Source organism: Lagopus muta, chromosome 4 (genome assembly GCF_023343835.1).
Source record: "Lagopus muta isolate bLagMut1 chromosome 4, bLagMut1 primary, whole genome shotgun sequence".
Lineage (NCBI taxonomy): Eukaryota > Metazoa > Chordata > Aves > Galliformes > Phasianidae > Lagopus > Lagopus muta.
Window position 1 is genome coordinate 31,259,914 of NC_064436.1, and position 13,332 is coordinate 31,273,245.

At 40.7% G+C, this 13,332-nt stretch overlaps 1 protein-coding gene across 5 annotated transcripts in view; it reads right to left on the reverse strand.

The window, feature by feature from the left end:
- Positions 1 to 13,332, reverse strand: part of ANKRD17 (ankyrin repeat domain 17) — an 83,524-nt gene that overhangs the window by 66,741 nt on the left and 3,451 nt on the right. The window lies entirely within an intron of this gene.

A 13,332-nucleotide genomic window follows, 5' to 3' on the forward strand; every position in this document is an offset into this window, starting at 1 on the left:
GGAACTTCCTCACTCAGAGGGCGGTGAGGCGCTGGCACAGCTGCCCGGAGCTGTGGTGCCCCATCCTGCAGGGCCCAAGACCAGGCTGGATGGGGCCCTGGGCAGCTGTGCTGCTGGGGACAACCAGCTCATGGCACGGGGTTGAGTGAGTGGGCTTTGAGGTCCCCTCCGACCCAAGCCACTCTATGGCTCTATGATTCTATCCAGTATCTTACTGAATGCTTGCTCACACTTTTGCCTTTTCAGCTAAATTTCTATTCAGAAGTACTACACTAGAAGAGGTAAGCCACAAGTCCGGTTCATTAGCGTTCAGCCTGCTGTTCAGCCAGCCACCAACACAAAAGATGTAGTCACATTAAATGACAACTCCCTTAGAAATCTCACTCTGAGGAAAACAAGTTTACCAACATTTTTTGTGAGCTCCAGCACAATTAATTTTGCAGCCAAAACTGTCCTTCATACCAACCTCCTAAATGTGGTTGGGCACAAGCACGTGTAACAGCAAAAACTCAGCTTAGATAGCCAAGAAGATTAATGCAAGTGAGCTGCTTCAAAGGCACGAAACACACAGACATGCACCTATCCCATTCTCCTTTCCATAGGAAACTCTTGTCCACACCAAGAATCATGGGATGAAATTCCATGGCTCCTCTCTAGTGCTCTTCAGTCAGCATCTGAGTGCCTCAGCAGCCCCTGCAACCAGTCCTGAGGACGGGCATCCCATCAGTTGTGCATAACATTACATGGATCACAAAGCTAGCCCCTCCAACTTGAAGTATTCCTTTACAAAACTAAAACAAGAGCCCCACAAGCCTCCCACATAACAACAGTTATGTCTCAAAAGAACAGTTAGTCATTTTCCAAGCACTGGAAAGAACGAACAGACACCTTATATCACACACAGAAAAAAAAAAAAAAACACAGAACAGCATAGTGCTAAAATCAAGATATTATGCATATCACAATGCTGAAAACATTTTTGAATGGAAAGAGAGCAGCAGAGAACAAAAAAAGGTGTCCGTTCTCCACAAGAGATGGAAAAGCAGTACCTTCCCCACTTTTTATACAATGAGTGCAAGATTTTCCAAGAGAAACAACTTCACCTCAAGAGATGAGCCACTTCCAGCCCACTTGGAGACAACAGTTATCTGCAACAACAGAACTTCATTTACAAAAACATAAGCAGAATAGCTCAAAGCTTCCCAAGTTGTTACACTGTAAGAAACAAACAGCACCAGCTCTACTGGGAACAACAAAGACAGCAAACTCACCAGCAGACTTTCCACTGAAAGCAAGTTATGTTGATCATTTATTTGCTTTCACACCCTGAATGCCAATATGGGAAAGTACTCCTGCTCCCACACCCTCTCCTCTCTCCAGGCCAAGCACTGTACCCATCACCTGCAAGAAGCCTGCTTTTATTAAATGGCAGCCTCCACATCACATAGTACATCAAACTTGTTTACAGTGTGGAATACCAAATTCCAGAAAACTATATATTCCCAATATTATGTAATACTATGTACTGTATGGATATATGTATGCACACACACAAAACTGCATACTCTCAGTACTTGAAACTTTGCAGCACGAAGAGATCCTCAGTAAAACCAAGGCTTTGATACAGCCTTCCACTCTGTTCTTGCAGGAAAGATATGAGAGGCGGAGGTGGGGAAGTTATTTACATATGTGAATTATTTTTTCTTCTGTTGAAAATCCAAAATCACATAATTCACAGGTCAGGAAACATATCTTCAAGTTATGCAAAGGTGAACACAGATCCATTTCTTCTTCACTTTCAAATCCAGCTCTATCAATCACTCCAGCCTGGTGTTTTTAGGAAAGGAGAGTGTAAAACATCTCAGCTTCTGTTAAAAATGTAACATCTTTACTTTCTTCTGGTAGGAGAGAATGATCTAGTCAGTACCCTCGCCTATTCTCATCTATTGCTAAAAAAGAAATCTTTCTTCCCCAGAAGTGGTACCTTAACGGTGCTGTCCAAGTCACACACATCTATCATGCTGTCTTATTACAGTTCCTCCCACTCTGTAAGTCTAAACCAGAGAAAAGTCCTTATGTTCCCCTACGCAGACGGTGGAAGAGTAAACATTGGAAGCACAGCTTGAGCAGACAAGTTTATCATAGCATTGCTTAAAAAAAAAAATAAATTGGGAAAGAAATCCTATTTCAAGCTGTGCTCAAGTGCAGAAGATCAAAATGAGTCTTGAGATAGCAATGCACAGTGAAACCAAAGGCTGGGACAAATACAAAACAATGTTGGCTTACTCTACGCTATGTTCCCCCTACAGCACTGGTAACTAAAACTAAGGGTAAAGCACATAATTTGACCTAGAGGAGAGTACAAGCATTTGAAGGAACACTAAGTTCACATGCAGTGAAGTACAAAGTGAAACTACAAATACTAAAGAACTGGTGTACAACTTTCAAGAAGAAAAATTTGTCTCCCTCCTATCACGCATGCCACCACTAATTTTTAAGTGGCAACAGTCAGATTATGTCATGCTGAAATACAAGCATTTGAACAATTGATCCGAGACAGATTCTGGCACACAGAAATGTAAGCATTTAAACAATCGATCAGACAATTCCCACTCTTATATCACAAAAGCACATTGTTATCTCTTTACAGCTGATCAAGCGGTACTGGTCACCAACTGTCCCAAAGCATATAAACACCATTTTTGTGCATTTTCAGACTCGGAGCTCAAAGTTGGTTGTGTAAACTGCATCTCTCACAGATGCTTACATCTTATTCAGTAGAAACACAAGTTGCATTCATTACTGGAAAACAAATAAAGAAAAAAAAAAAATCACAATTTTGAACAGAGGGGGAGAGACAAATAGCCTACCTTAATTGGAAGACCTCCTAACGAATAAACTAGTTTGAGACACTACAGTTACCCACCACCTAATGTACAGTCTCCTCCTCTTGCAATCACCATCTTCCAATTTTATCCGTTTCTTACTTTTAGTTGAGTGATCCTATTCCTATCCATGTTCACTTTGCTGGATTGTGCCAAGCTGCTCTAATAGGAGAAATACTTTTTCAAAACCCTCTACAAATAAGTGAGAAACAGACCCTCATGAGTGTATACACCACACCACACAAGCTCACTACCTGATGAAGTTGCACTAATATTTATCCACCTTCAGCAACTCAATCCCCACCCATGCACATACCTTCCATTATTCCATCATATTATTGTTAGACAGCCACAAAGACACTAACAGTGTTCTTCACCGCTGCTACTTCCGAGTGTGCCAAAGAAGCATGACTTTCTTTACAGTAGTTTGCATTGATAATCCCTTGGTGCATTTTTCAGGCCTCTCATTCCCGCGCACACACACCAAAAAAAAAATTAAACCTACTTTAAACATTTGTCTCTCTAGATGGATTCACCAAACTCCTACTCTTGATCCTCAGGGCTTAGTGATTATATGAAGTTATGTCAGTTCAAACCCAAACTTCAGGAACCTTCTGAAGACACCTTCTGAATAATCTCACCTGCTTTTTCTCTTTTTTCATAGTATATTGTTGCCTTTCTCCCCTTCACCAACATCCTTCAGGTGAGCGCTTTAGCAATTTCAACCTAAGATCAACCCTCCTTTAAGTTTTGTTTGGGAGGAAGAATATTGATATAATCTACATTTTTGTTTCCTATTTATTCCCCATTGTTATAATTCAGTGTTTCTCTCTAAGAATTTCAGCCCCTTCTGCTCAAAACTGTGGCAAAACATTCATTTAGTTTTACTACCACAAGATGATCTTCACTGCTCATCCTCATCTGCCATAATTCAGCCCTGCTAACTCTCACAGCAGAACCACTTATTTTGGCTTCTGGAACAACCATACAATCACCTTTTTTGACTATCCAATATTCTTTAGGGCTTAAACACTAAGCTTTCTCCCCAGACAGACTTTATTTTCTATGCAGTATATTCTTTACTTCATCTAGGATGATATCCAAGGCCTTAATTTCAAACCTCACGTTTTCTGCACATTTAGCTTTACTCTTTTTGGTAAGCATAAAGAGCCAGAAAAGATCAAGTCCTATTCTTTAAAGGTCTTAATGACCTTAATGACCTCCTGAGACCTAACTTTCCCACATCTCCGAAGAAACTAGTATCTTTGAAAGATGCCTGTACTCAACTACCTTTCAGAGTACAGATAAACATCCCCCCCTTATGTCAAATTAAAAGACTGCATACAAGAAAAAATGTTTACAAGTTTGACGGATGACAATAAATTAAGATGTTTATGATGTGTCTGATGGAGTAAAGCTGCTCCACTTCCTTCAGACACTCCTGCTCCTCAGATCTCATCTCCTTTAGAAGCAGCAGCAAGTTAGCAAAATATACTTGGCAGCTGGCATAAACTATAAGATCTGATGTGATCAGGGACCATGGTGACCCCGTATGCAGAGAACCTTTCTGAAATAGGTATTACTGTCTCCTCTAAGGAACTATTGAGGAATTTCAGTATTCATATTGCAGTACAATTACATACAAGATATCTCATTCAAGAGTCAGTGGCAATCATTGCCACCAACTAAAAAAGTTTGTTTTCCTCGCACTCCTGGCATTGTCTGCACTATCAGGATTGACCAACAGCACATACAAGCTCCAAGCAAAAGCTCAGAGCACTTCTTCCAGGAACTTTAAGACAAGGGATGCCAGCAGCTAGTCTGCCTAAAGTAAAATTGCAGTGCTCAAGTCAAGGCACATAAGTTAATACTTTCAAATTCTATCAGCAGCTTCTGAAAGAAAGTAGCTGCACCCTGTGAAAAATATTTCTGAAAGCAGCCTTTGTCCCTGCCTAAATCAAATCCACGTCTGATGGAGTTTTACATTCTAGTAAGTAAGCAGCATACTGCACTGCAGACAGTGATGCAAATCCTTCTGACCAGCTGAGAACCTTCTTCCCCAGTAAGTGCTTACATCAGCCCTATTACTTTGGATTTCAATTCTGCAATGCAAATCTAAACATGGAAGAAGGATAAAAAACCCTCTATTAATACTTAGTATTGCCTTGACAAACCAAGTCAGAACTTAAAAAGCAATTGTGTCAAGACATATTCTTGCAGCTTTATCTTCCTTTATATTTGTCCAGTGAGCTTTTCCTCTCCTAAGAATGAAGCCTGCAATTTTGCTACAGAGGAAATGCCCAATACAAGTTAAAATTGCATTGACACAAAGCTATGAAACCAGGAGAAAATTACACATTTAAAAGTGCATTTTGTGTTTTCCATCAGTAGTGTAACATTACTGACAGAAATGTTTGTCTAATGGGAGTCTTCTGCAGAACTTCCTCTCAAGTTCTCCCCTCCAAGCAGTCCAACTTTTTACCAGGTAATAATACTGTTACAAGTCTTTAGTCCAAGAACCTTCAACTCACCTATGAAGCCTGCTTTTGGGCTAAACACAACTAAGACAGCAAATGTGTTCAAAAAAGACACCCATTTGCAACAGGACAGATTCTTCAAATTATATTTCCTTTCCCATTTGTCATGGCAGTAGGGAAGCTATGCTCAATTTCAATGGCATTTGTAGAGCCTCTAAGCAAAGAAAATTTCTCACATAATAGAACAATCTAACAACATTAGTACTAGTGCCTCTTCAATGCTAAGTACTAACTCCAGATATCTCAACATCAGTATATGAAAGATCAGAGCGCAATGATCCTCTTTTAACATACTCCATGTCTGTGCAATCCATTTCATATACACATAGGAGAATGTCTGCTTTAGAAGTTGGTTCATACTCAGACAAGGCCCCAAACACAGAGGCTCTCTTATAATTGCTGTGACATGATACATTTTGACCTTGACAAACTATAATGTAGAACTCAATAACCATGAACACGACCGAACACAACATGCAGCAGACTAGTTCCTTATTTCCAGTTCTTTAATCATTAAACTTCACGGAAACACATCAGTACTTGGTTGATGTTGTCAATTAGTCTTGTCTCATTCCCCCCAGCACCACCACCACCAAAAAAAAAAAGACATAAAAATATAAAGTAGTTTTTACAGATAACAGTGGTCAGCCACTGGAATTTTCTTAAGAGTTCAAGCACAAACACAGACAGTTAGCAAACCTTCACACAAAACAATCTACTTTCAATGCCAGTTTTCCCCTCATTTCTAAGCAGGCAAGGCCATGATTTTTCCTGGAGTATAATCATCTAAGTAACTCATCACTGACATGCTTCACCAAAAAATTCAAATTCAAGATCCACTGGATCAGAATCTTCCTGTCTCCATTTTCTCAGCTGTAAACCAAAGAAATTTTCTAACAGTTCCACATTTAGACAAGGTTCAACTTCCTTTATCGTATTCCCACACTCCACCTAACTTAGGAAAATGAGCAGAACCCATAATATTGTACTTAGTTTCTTTCTTTTGGAAAGCTCCTGAAGGGCAGTTGCTTGGCTGGCATCTTCAAGTTCAGATATTGAACTGAGTTTATCAAGTGGAACATCAAGCCTGAAATTTAACAGCAGACTGGTTTAAAAAAAAAAAAAAAAAAAAAAAAAAAGCTGAAGGAGTGCAAAAACTGAATAAAAACAATGAGAAACTCCTATGCTAACTATAATGCAGCTGCTCACTTATTTCACCTGAAGCGGCTCGAAAAGTCAAGAAATCCTGAGAACCTCACAGCAGAACCTCAGTGCATTTGCCATCAGCACAGTCAAACTGGCTGCCAGGTTAAAATCCTTCTAGCTGAATGTTACTTGCTCATTCGACTTCAGAGCCCCCTGACAACCATTTCTCAAGTCTTTAGAAGACAAAAAACCATTCAGTTTATCTCAGATCAGTGAAAGAAATGCAGGACAATGAAGTCACAAACACCTGCCTTTCTCAATACAAGGTGAACTGATAATTAAGAGCCTAATTTCAGCTGAAGACTAACTCTGAAGGTTTTTAAAAGTACAAAAAATGAAAAACCTTCAGGTTTTAACTCAGCTAGAAACATTCACTGCACAATGAAGTCCCCTTTCAACCCATCAGAAACAGGCTCTCTTGCACAGATCTCACTCTCCCCCCACATTCAAACTGAATCATTCACACAGAATCTAATGGAAACGTCTTACTGGGACCTCATTGAATCAAGTGCTGTAGAAGTTATTGGAGGTAAACAGAACATCCACTGCCTGCTATCACAAATGCTAAAGAAAACACTCTAAATACTTCCCAGACTGTGCTTACGCTGCACCACACATTTCTCAAGTTATTCCTACTAATAGCATATTCCTATGGCTTGGAAAGACTGTGCACCCATCTCTCTGGATTACAATGAAAACCACCACTAAGAACATTTGCAAAATGTTTTTGTTTCACATGTAGGAATAGTTTAAATACAGTTTTTTGAGAGTACTACTGCTCGTATTTCACGCCTAATTCACTCGAGCAAGTGTCTGCAAGATGGTACTGCTCCACGTGCATCTTCAAAGCCAGTAACACCGATCAAGTTAGTGAAGGCAAAGATACCTGCCAGTAAACTGAGGGTTAGGTCATAAACTCACTTAACTAAGCAGAGCTGGGACAGAGCAGCATGCAGTGTCCCAAAATACAAAAGGAATTAGCATCTCTATTAACTTGCAGAACAAACTTGTCATTCAGCAGAGCTGTTGCAACAACATGCAGCTGGAAAGGATAAATCTAACCCCACAAACAGGAGTGAGGCAGGTCCTGAGCTGACAGAACAGCTTGGTTCTAGACTCCAAAGGAAAAGCAACCAGAACTCCTCACAGCTATTTCCCCTTTTCCCTTCATACCCTCAGTAGCACGTTTTGGACAGACTGCAGGCCAGTGATTGGCTGCAATGAGAGCTGGCAAAACTGAAGCCATTTAAATGTACAGTTGGTTATAGGTCAGAGAAAGAGGTAAGATGTTAGATCAACTCATCCCATTATGCCGTATTATGTCATAAAGGTGTCTGAGAACCCAACTTTACATATATACACATACTCAAAAAGACCATCTCAAAGACACAAGTAGAGTTAGAGTGATTTTATACACAAGTTGAGAAGCAAAGCCGCTTCCCACACATGCAGGGTTCAGAAAAGCCCTGTGCGATGTTTATCCGCTTAAACTATGTGCTAAACTTTGCTACCGTATTTATCACTGCACTCTTTCATCGAGTTGATGCTTCACAAAAATACCAGCGTGCTGCTATGCTTTCACTTCTGTTAGTAACTGAGATGGACAGAAGGCGTATGTTCATCTATCTAGCAGACTGCTAAGTTAAAAGTAAGCGCTCTTTCTTAAAATTAGGCTGGTTATTTGTAGCACAGTTACCATACCCATCCCAGTCCTGCTTTGCGTCCACCTTACGCTGGTTGGCGTACAAAGCGCCTCCTTCCTGCATTCCGCTGAGCGATACAAAAGCAGCAGTGGTTACACTTAAAACACGCAGCAATGTTCTAACGCAACACTACTTCAATCCTCTCTTTTTGATCTACCCTTAACACACTGCTTTAAAGAACTGGAAGGAACACCAGAGAATAAAAATATGTCAGTGCTGATTTTATCTCAAGCTTTTAAGTTTCAAAGCTGGAAGAAAAAAAAAAAAGATTTTATGCCATTTATCTTTCCAGGACTCTGCCAGCCACTTTCAAACACCAAATCCAAAGGAACCGTGAAGAGGATTGCTTTGCCCTTTAATACCAGAATTCTCACAGATCTGTAGCATTCTCAACAGCTCCACTCCTCAAAGACAATGCAAGTGTTTCTTTGACAGGCATTTAAATAAATAGTTTTGCCAGAAGAGGCAGTCCTCAGCCCTCCTCCCCATCCAAGTTCCTGGCTCTTCCTTTCGGGCTCCTCGCTGTGTCAGCACAAGCTCCTGAGCCTCTGCCTGACAAACTGGATTGAGGACCCATCAGCTGTGAGCGTGCTTTTTCTGCCGCTCAGGTTTTTAAATAAGATCGTTTCCCAAGCTGCTGTGAGAAGCAATGGCTGCTTTTGTTTCTTCCTCCCCAGCAGCTGGCTCACTGCAATCTTCCCACAAACCTGACTCCCCTGACTTCAGTGGGATGAGTGCCCACGCTGACACACAGCGCTTCAGAAAGAAGCTAAGTCGTGCCATGAGTTCACATTTTCAACTTCATTAAAGCATTGTTCACCATTCCGTGGAGGAGAACAGTTCACACCTGCAGAACCAGCTGAGGAGGAATATTCTGCTGGCAAAACACTTCAGGACAAGATGAACGAAAGGGAAAAACTGCCTGAAGTTTATATATGGCAAAGCTCAGGTATGGGAAAACATGTGACTCACTGAATACATTACAGACACCAGAAGTACTGCGGACCTCCAGCTTCTCACTAAATGAGTTGTTTCGTTCTATTCTTTTGTATGGGAAAAACTGGGAGGACAGAAATGACCTTCCTCCTCTTATCTCTGAGTCACTCCCCGCCACAGAGAGGATTCAGATGTTCTCCGCCTGCTGAAGCGGACTCCACAAAGCTGTCCTTGCAAAGGCTCAGGAGCTTTGGGATTTGGGGGAGAGGGGAAATGCAAGCCCAAATCCAAGGCAACCTCTCTGGAACGTGAAGTTTTGTTACTGTGTAAAATGCCTTTAATTTGAACCAAAGCAAAATAATCAGGACGTGAACTTAACACATAGGCACTTAACTTTTTGACTCTTACAAGTTGAACTCAAGGAGAACGGACGCCAAAACTACAAACATTTCATCATACTAAACACTCCAAATGTCTTGCAAGCTCTGTGTTTTAGCATCTTAACAGCTGCATACTTGGACACGCTACCCACTCTGATGATTAACACTACAACCAACTCAAGCTAAGAGACTGGAATGAAGCAGGAAAAAAAAGCCAAGGTTAATTTCAGCTCATTTTCTAGAATATGCCAATCTACTTTTAGGACTTGAGGGTCTAGTTAAAATACTGTAGAGTAGAAGAACCTGCGCATAAAACAGTAATTTATATTTGTCAAAAGTACCTTCGAGTAATGCATACATAATCATTGTGCTTACAACACCTGACCTAGAAGAAAACAGTGCAAGCACCAACTAAGATATATTTAGGGCATGCTTGGTCTCATGCCTGATTTTCAGTCTGGTATACACTGGTTGCTTAATATGAAAATAAGGTGCCAGGACAGTTAAACACCTGTACATGGCTTCAGCCTTCACACAACTATGAGTATTTGATTACATACAGGGTAGAAAGACATGGCTGACGAACATTCAGAGTAGCAAGACAAACTCTCCAGCTGACTGCTTAGTGAAAACTGAATAGAAATGCTGCCTTATGATGGTAAATCATATACACGTTTTTTTTTCCCTTCACATATTTCTGTCAATATAACACAAAGACTATACTAGGCTCACAAGAAGTCACACCTCAACACCAACACCTATACATTCATCAGTGAGGCCGTGTTAAGCATCCTTACCCAAACCATCTGCTAGCATTAAATCTTTCCCTACCCAAACATTCATTTTTCTTTTAAAATATCAAAGCTTTTTTTGAGGATAAAAATATTGCCAAGAAAAAGCTGCAGAAACTCTACGGATGCAGCACACCTTCAAGAACATGTGTCAGCACAGTCACCTGAAGTGCCGTAGCATCCCAGAACCAGAAGCACATCATCACTTTGGAACAAACAAGCTGCCTACCAACGCAACCAGGGGTCCTGCCTCAAGTGCCTTAAAACAAAAAATATGCAAACTGTAGACTTTTTTCTACTTTATTCAAAGTTGTGAGGACTTATTTCCTTAACACTGGAAAAGAGAACCTCCTTACCTATCTAGGATCTGCAGCATTGATTTCCCAATACCAAAATAAAGCTTCCAAATAAACTTCATTTTAAATAGGTACTGACAGTTTTGTTTCCAAAACAGAGATGAAGAAAATAAAGGCATCTAATCTAGTTGGACTTCAGAGTTGACAGATAAGGAGGAGATCCGCTCTCATCCACACAAACCATTCTCTAAGAACTAAACTGTTAACACATTTGGATCCAGTCAGCAGACAGGAGTTCTGTTTCCCATAGAAGTATTGGAGGGAATAAACAAACTCACCTGGTGCCACCATCATCTAACTCCACCTCCTGCAGTGCTCATTTTTACACACAGAGCTTTTTTATTTTTTTCAACCCAGATTGTCACTAACAATTTAGACAGAAGTCCCTTAAAGATGTATTTAAATATGCACTAGCCCTAACCAGACATCATTCATTAACTCAGCACACCTAGAACCTTTCCCAGGCATACAGAAGCACCACTAGACCTTGCTTGTGACCTTAGCCTGGAACAGTGCTCTCATCCCCTTCACAAGCACATGAGATCTACCAGCTTTACTCCTTTGACAAGGGGCATATCCCACACACCTTCTGCACAGTGAGGTCAGTAACAGCTGAAAGTTGCTTGGCAAGGAACGGCAACACCAACCAACACACAATTCCCATTTTTCAGACTGATTTTAGTGGAACCTACACTGTCACACAGTATGGAAGGGACGGTTAACTACTCCTTCCTGGGATTACTTACAGCAGATTGCACTACTCTGAGACTCTACTGTGGGATTCAGCCACCGACAGCTCTACCAGCCCTGATACTTCAGGGATTTTTGAGTAAAATCTACTCTCAGGAATCCCTCATTCTACTCATCTTCAGAGTAACAGTGGTACAGAGAATACAACCAATAGCAGTCAAGTCAGACATAGTGGCTCTTCTGCATCCCTGCAGAAGCCAAAAGCCTCTCATTCCAGGAGTCGTATTAAAACAGTCAGGATAAAGATTAAGGAAATAAATGTTATGCTTGAAATAAACAGCTTACTCTGACACTTCGATGTACTGTAACTGTGTGTCTGTGACAATCTTGAAGGCACATTAATAAGCTCAAATTTTCAGATCAGCACTTCGTATCTGAAGCTAAAATAAGCAATTTGGAGAAGCTTCCTTTGCATGAAGGAACTGCAGCAAACTGGGGTGTTTCGTTGTTTTATTTACTTCTTACTAGTTCAATTACTAATTCAATTGCAGCTGAGAAAACAAGAGTGAGCTTATATTTACAGAAGCTACAAGGCCATGGTAAAAACAAGAAAGCTCCATAAACAGCTGAGAATTCTAAAAAACATCCTTTGTGTAGGGCAGCGCTTTCAGACATACCCAATATTACTGAAGGTGGTGTTTAAGAAAGTAGATTTGTAGAAGCCATCCAAGAATGCTGTATCAAACTAGACCTATTGCTGGGGGGTGGAAAAGGGAAGGAAATAACCACACACAACTCCAAAATCGATCTGCATCTGCTTATCATGAGATTCTTCGATCAAAGGGAAGGCTGAACTGACACCCTTGCAAAATGGGTATGATATTAAAGAAAGAAATGACCAAGGTCAGGCTGGATGTGGCTTTGGGCAGCCTACTCTAGTGGTTGGTGACCCTGCACGTAGCAGGGGGGTTGAAACCAGATGATCTTTGAGGTCCTTTTCAACCCAGGCCATTTTATGATTCTATGAACTTCAGTGTCAGCAGGAACAAAGATCCTGCATAACTTCAAAGGCAAAAATCAACGTATGTACTAACTTTATATCACACAATTAAACTTTGGTTTAGTAAGTGATGTCCTAATGCATTTTACTATTTACTAAAGACAAATGTTTAGCAAAACTGGTACATAAGTGAGAACTTTGACAATGCCTGCCTGCATATTTACCCGTTTTACCTGAAACCTGAGTTCAGACGAACTGCTAAACTGTGTTTTTATTTCAAAAGGTAACAAATACAGAAGTTCTCAACCAATCTTAATATTCAAACTCCTTACCACGTGTGTCAGCCTTCACTCACCTGGTTTGTCCCCTCCCCCATTATTTTTAGACTCATATCCTTAAAATCTAACAGCAGCTCAGAAGACAGACCTTGGACTTGGTCCAAAGCACATGAAACGAGATGAGCATTTTTCTATGTGTGTTTCATGTATTCACATATCAGCAACAGATTATGTTAAATAGGGAAGGGGAAACTATACTGAGCCAAGTCAGGATGTAATGTTTGGCTTAAGAGTACAGTCTTCTGTGATACTCCTCACATAATTCTGACTCCAGAGACGTTCCTTCATCTCACTATTAAACACTTAAAAACATCCAGCCATGACATTTTCCACATGTAACTGCATCTGTGCAAATTCTGCCCGACTGCACAGACCTGTTGGGAGTTTTCACCCAATCAAGGAGTCACTACAGTCCTATTTAACATTACAGCTCCTTAAACAAGCCTGTGAGGCTACTTCTCTGAAGACAGAATCATTTTGCTTGCTGTACACGTGATCACTCATCGAGTG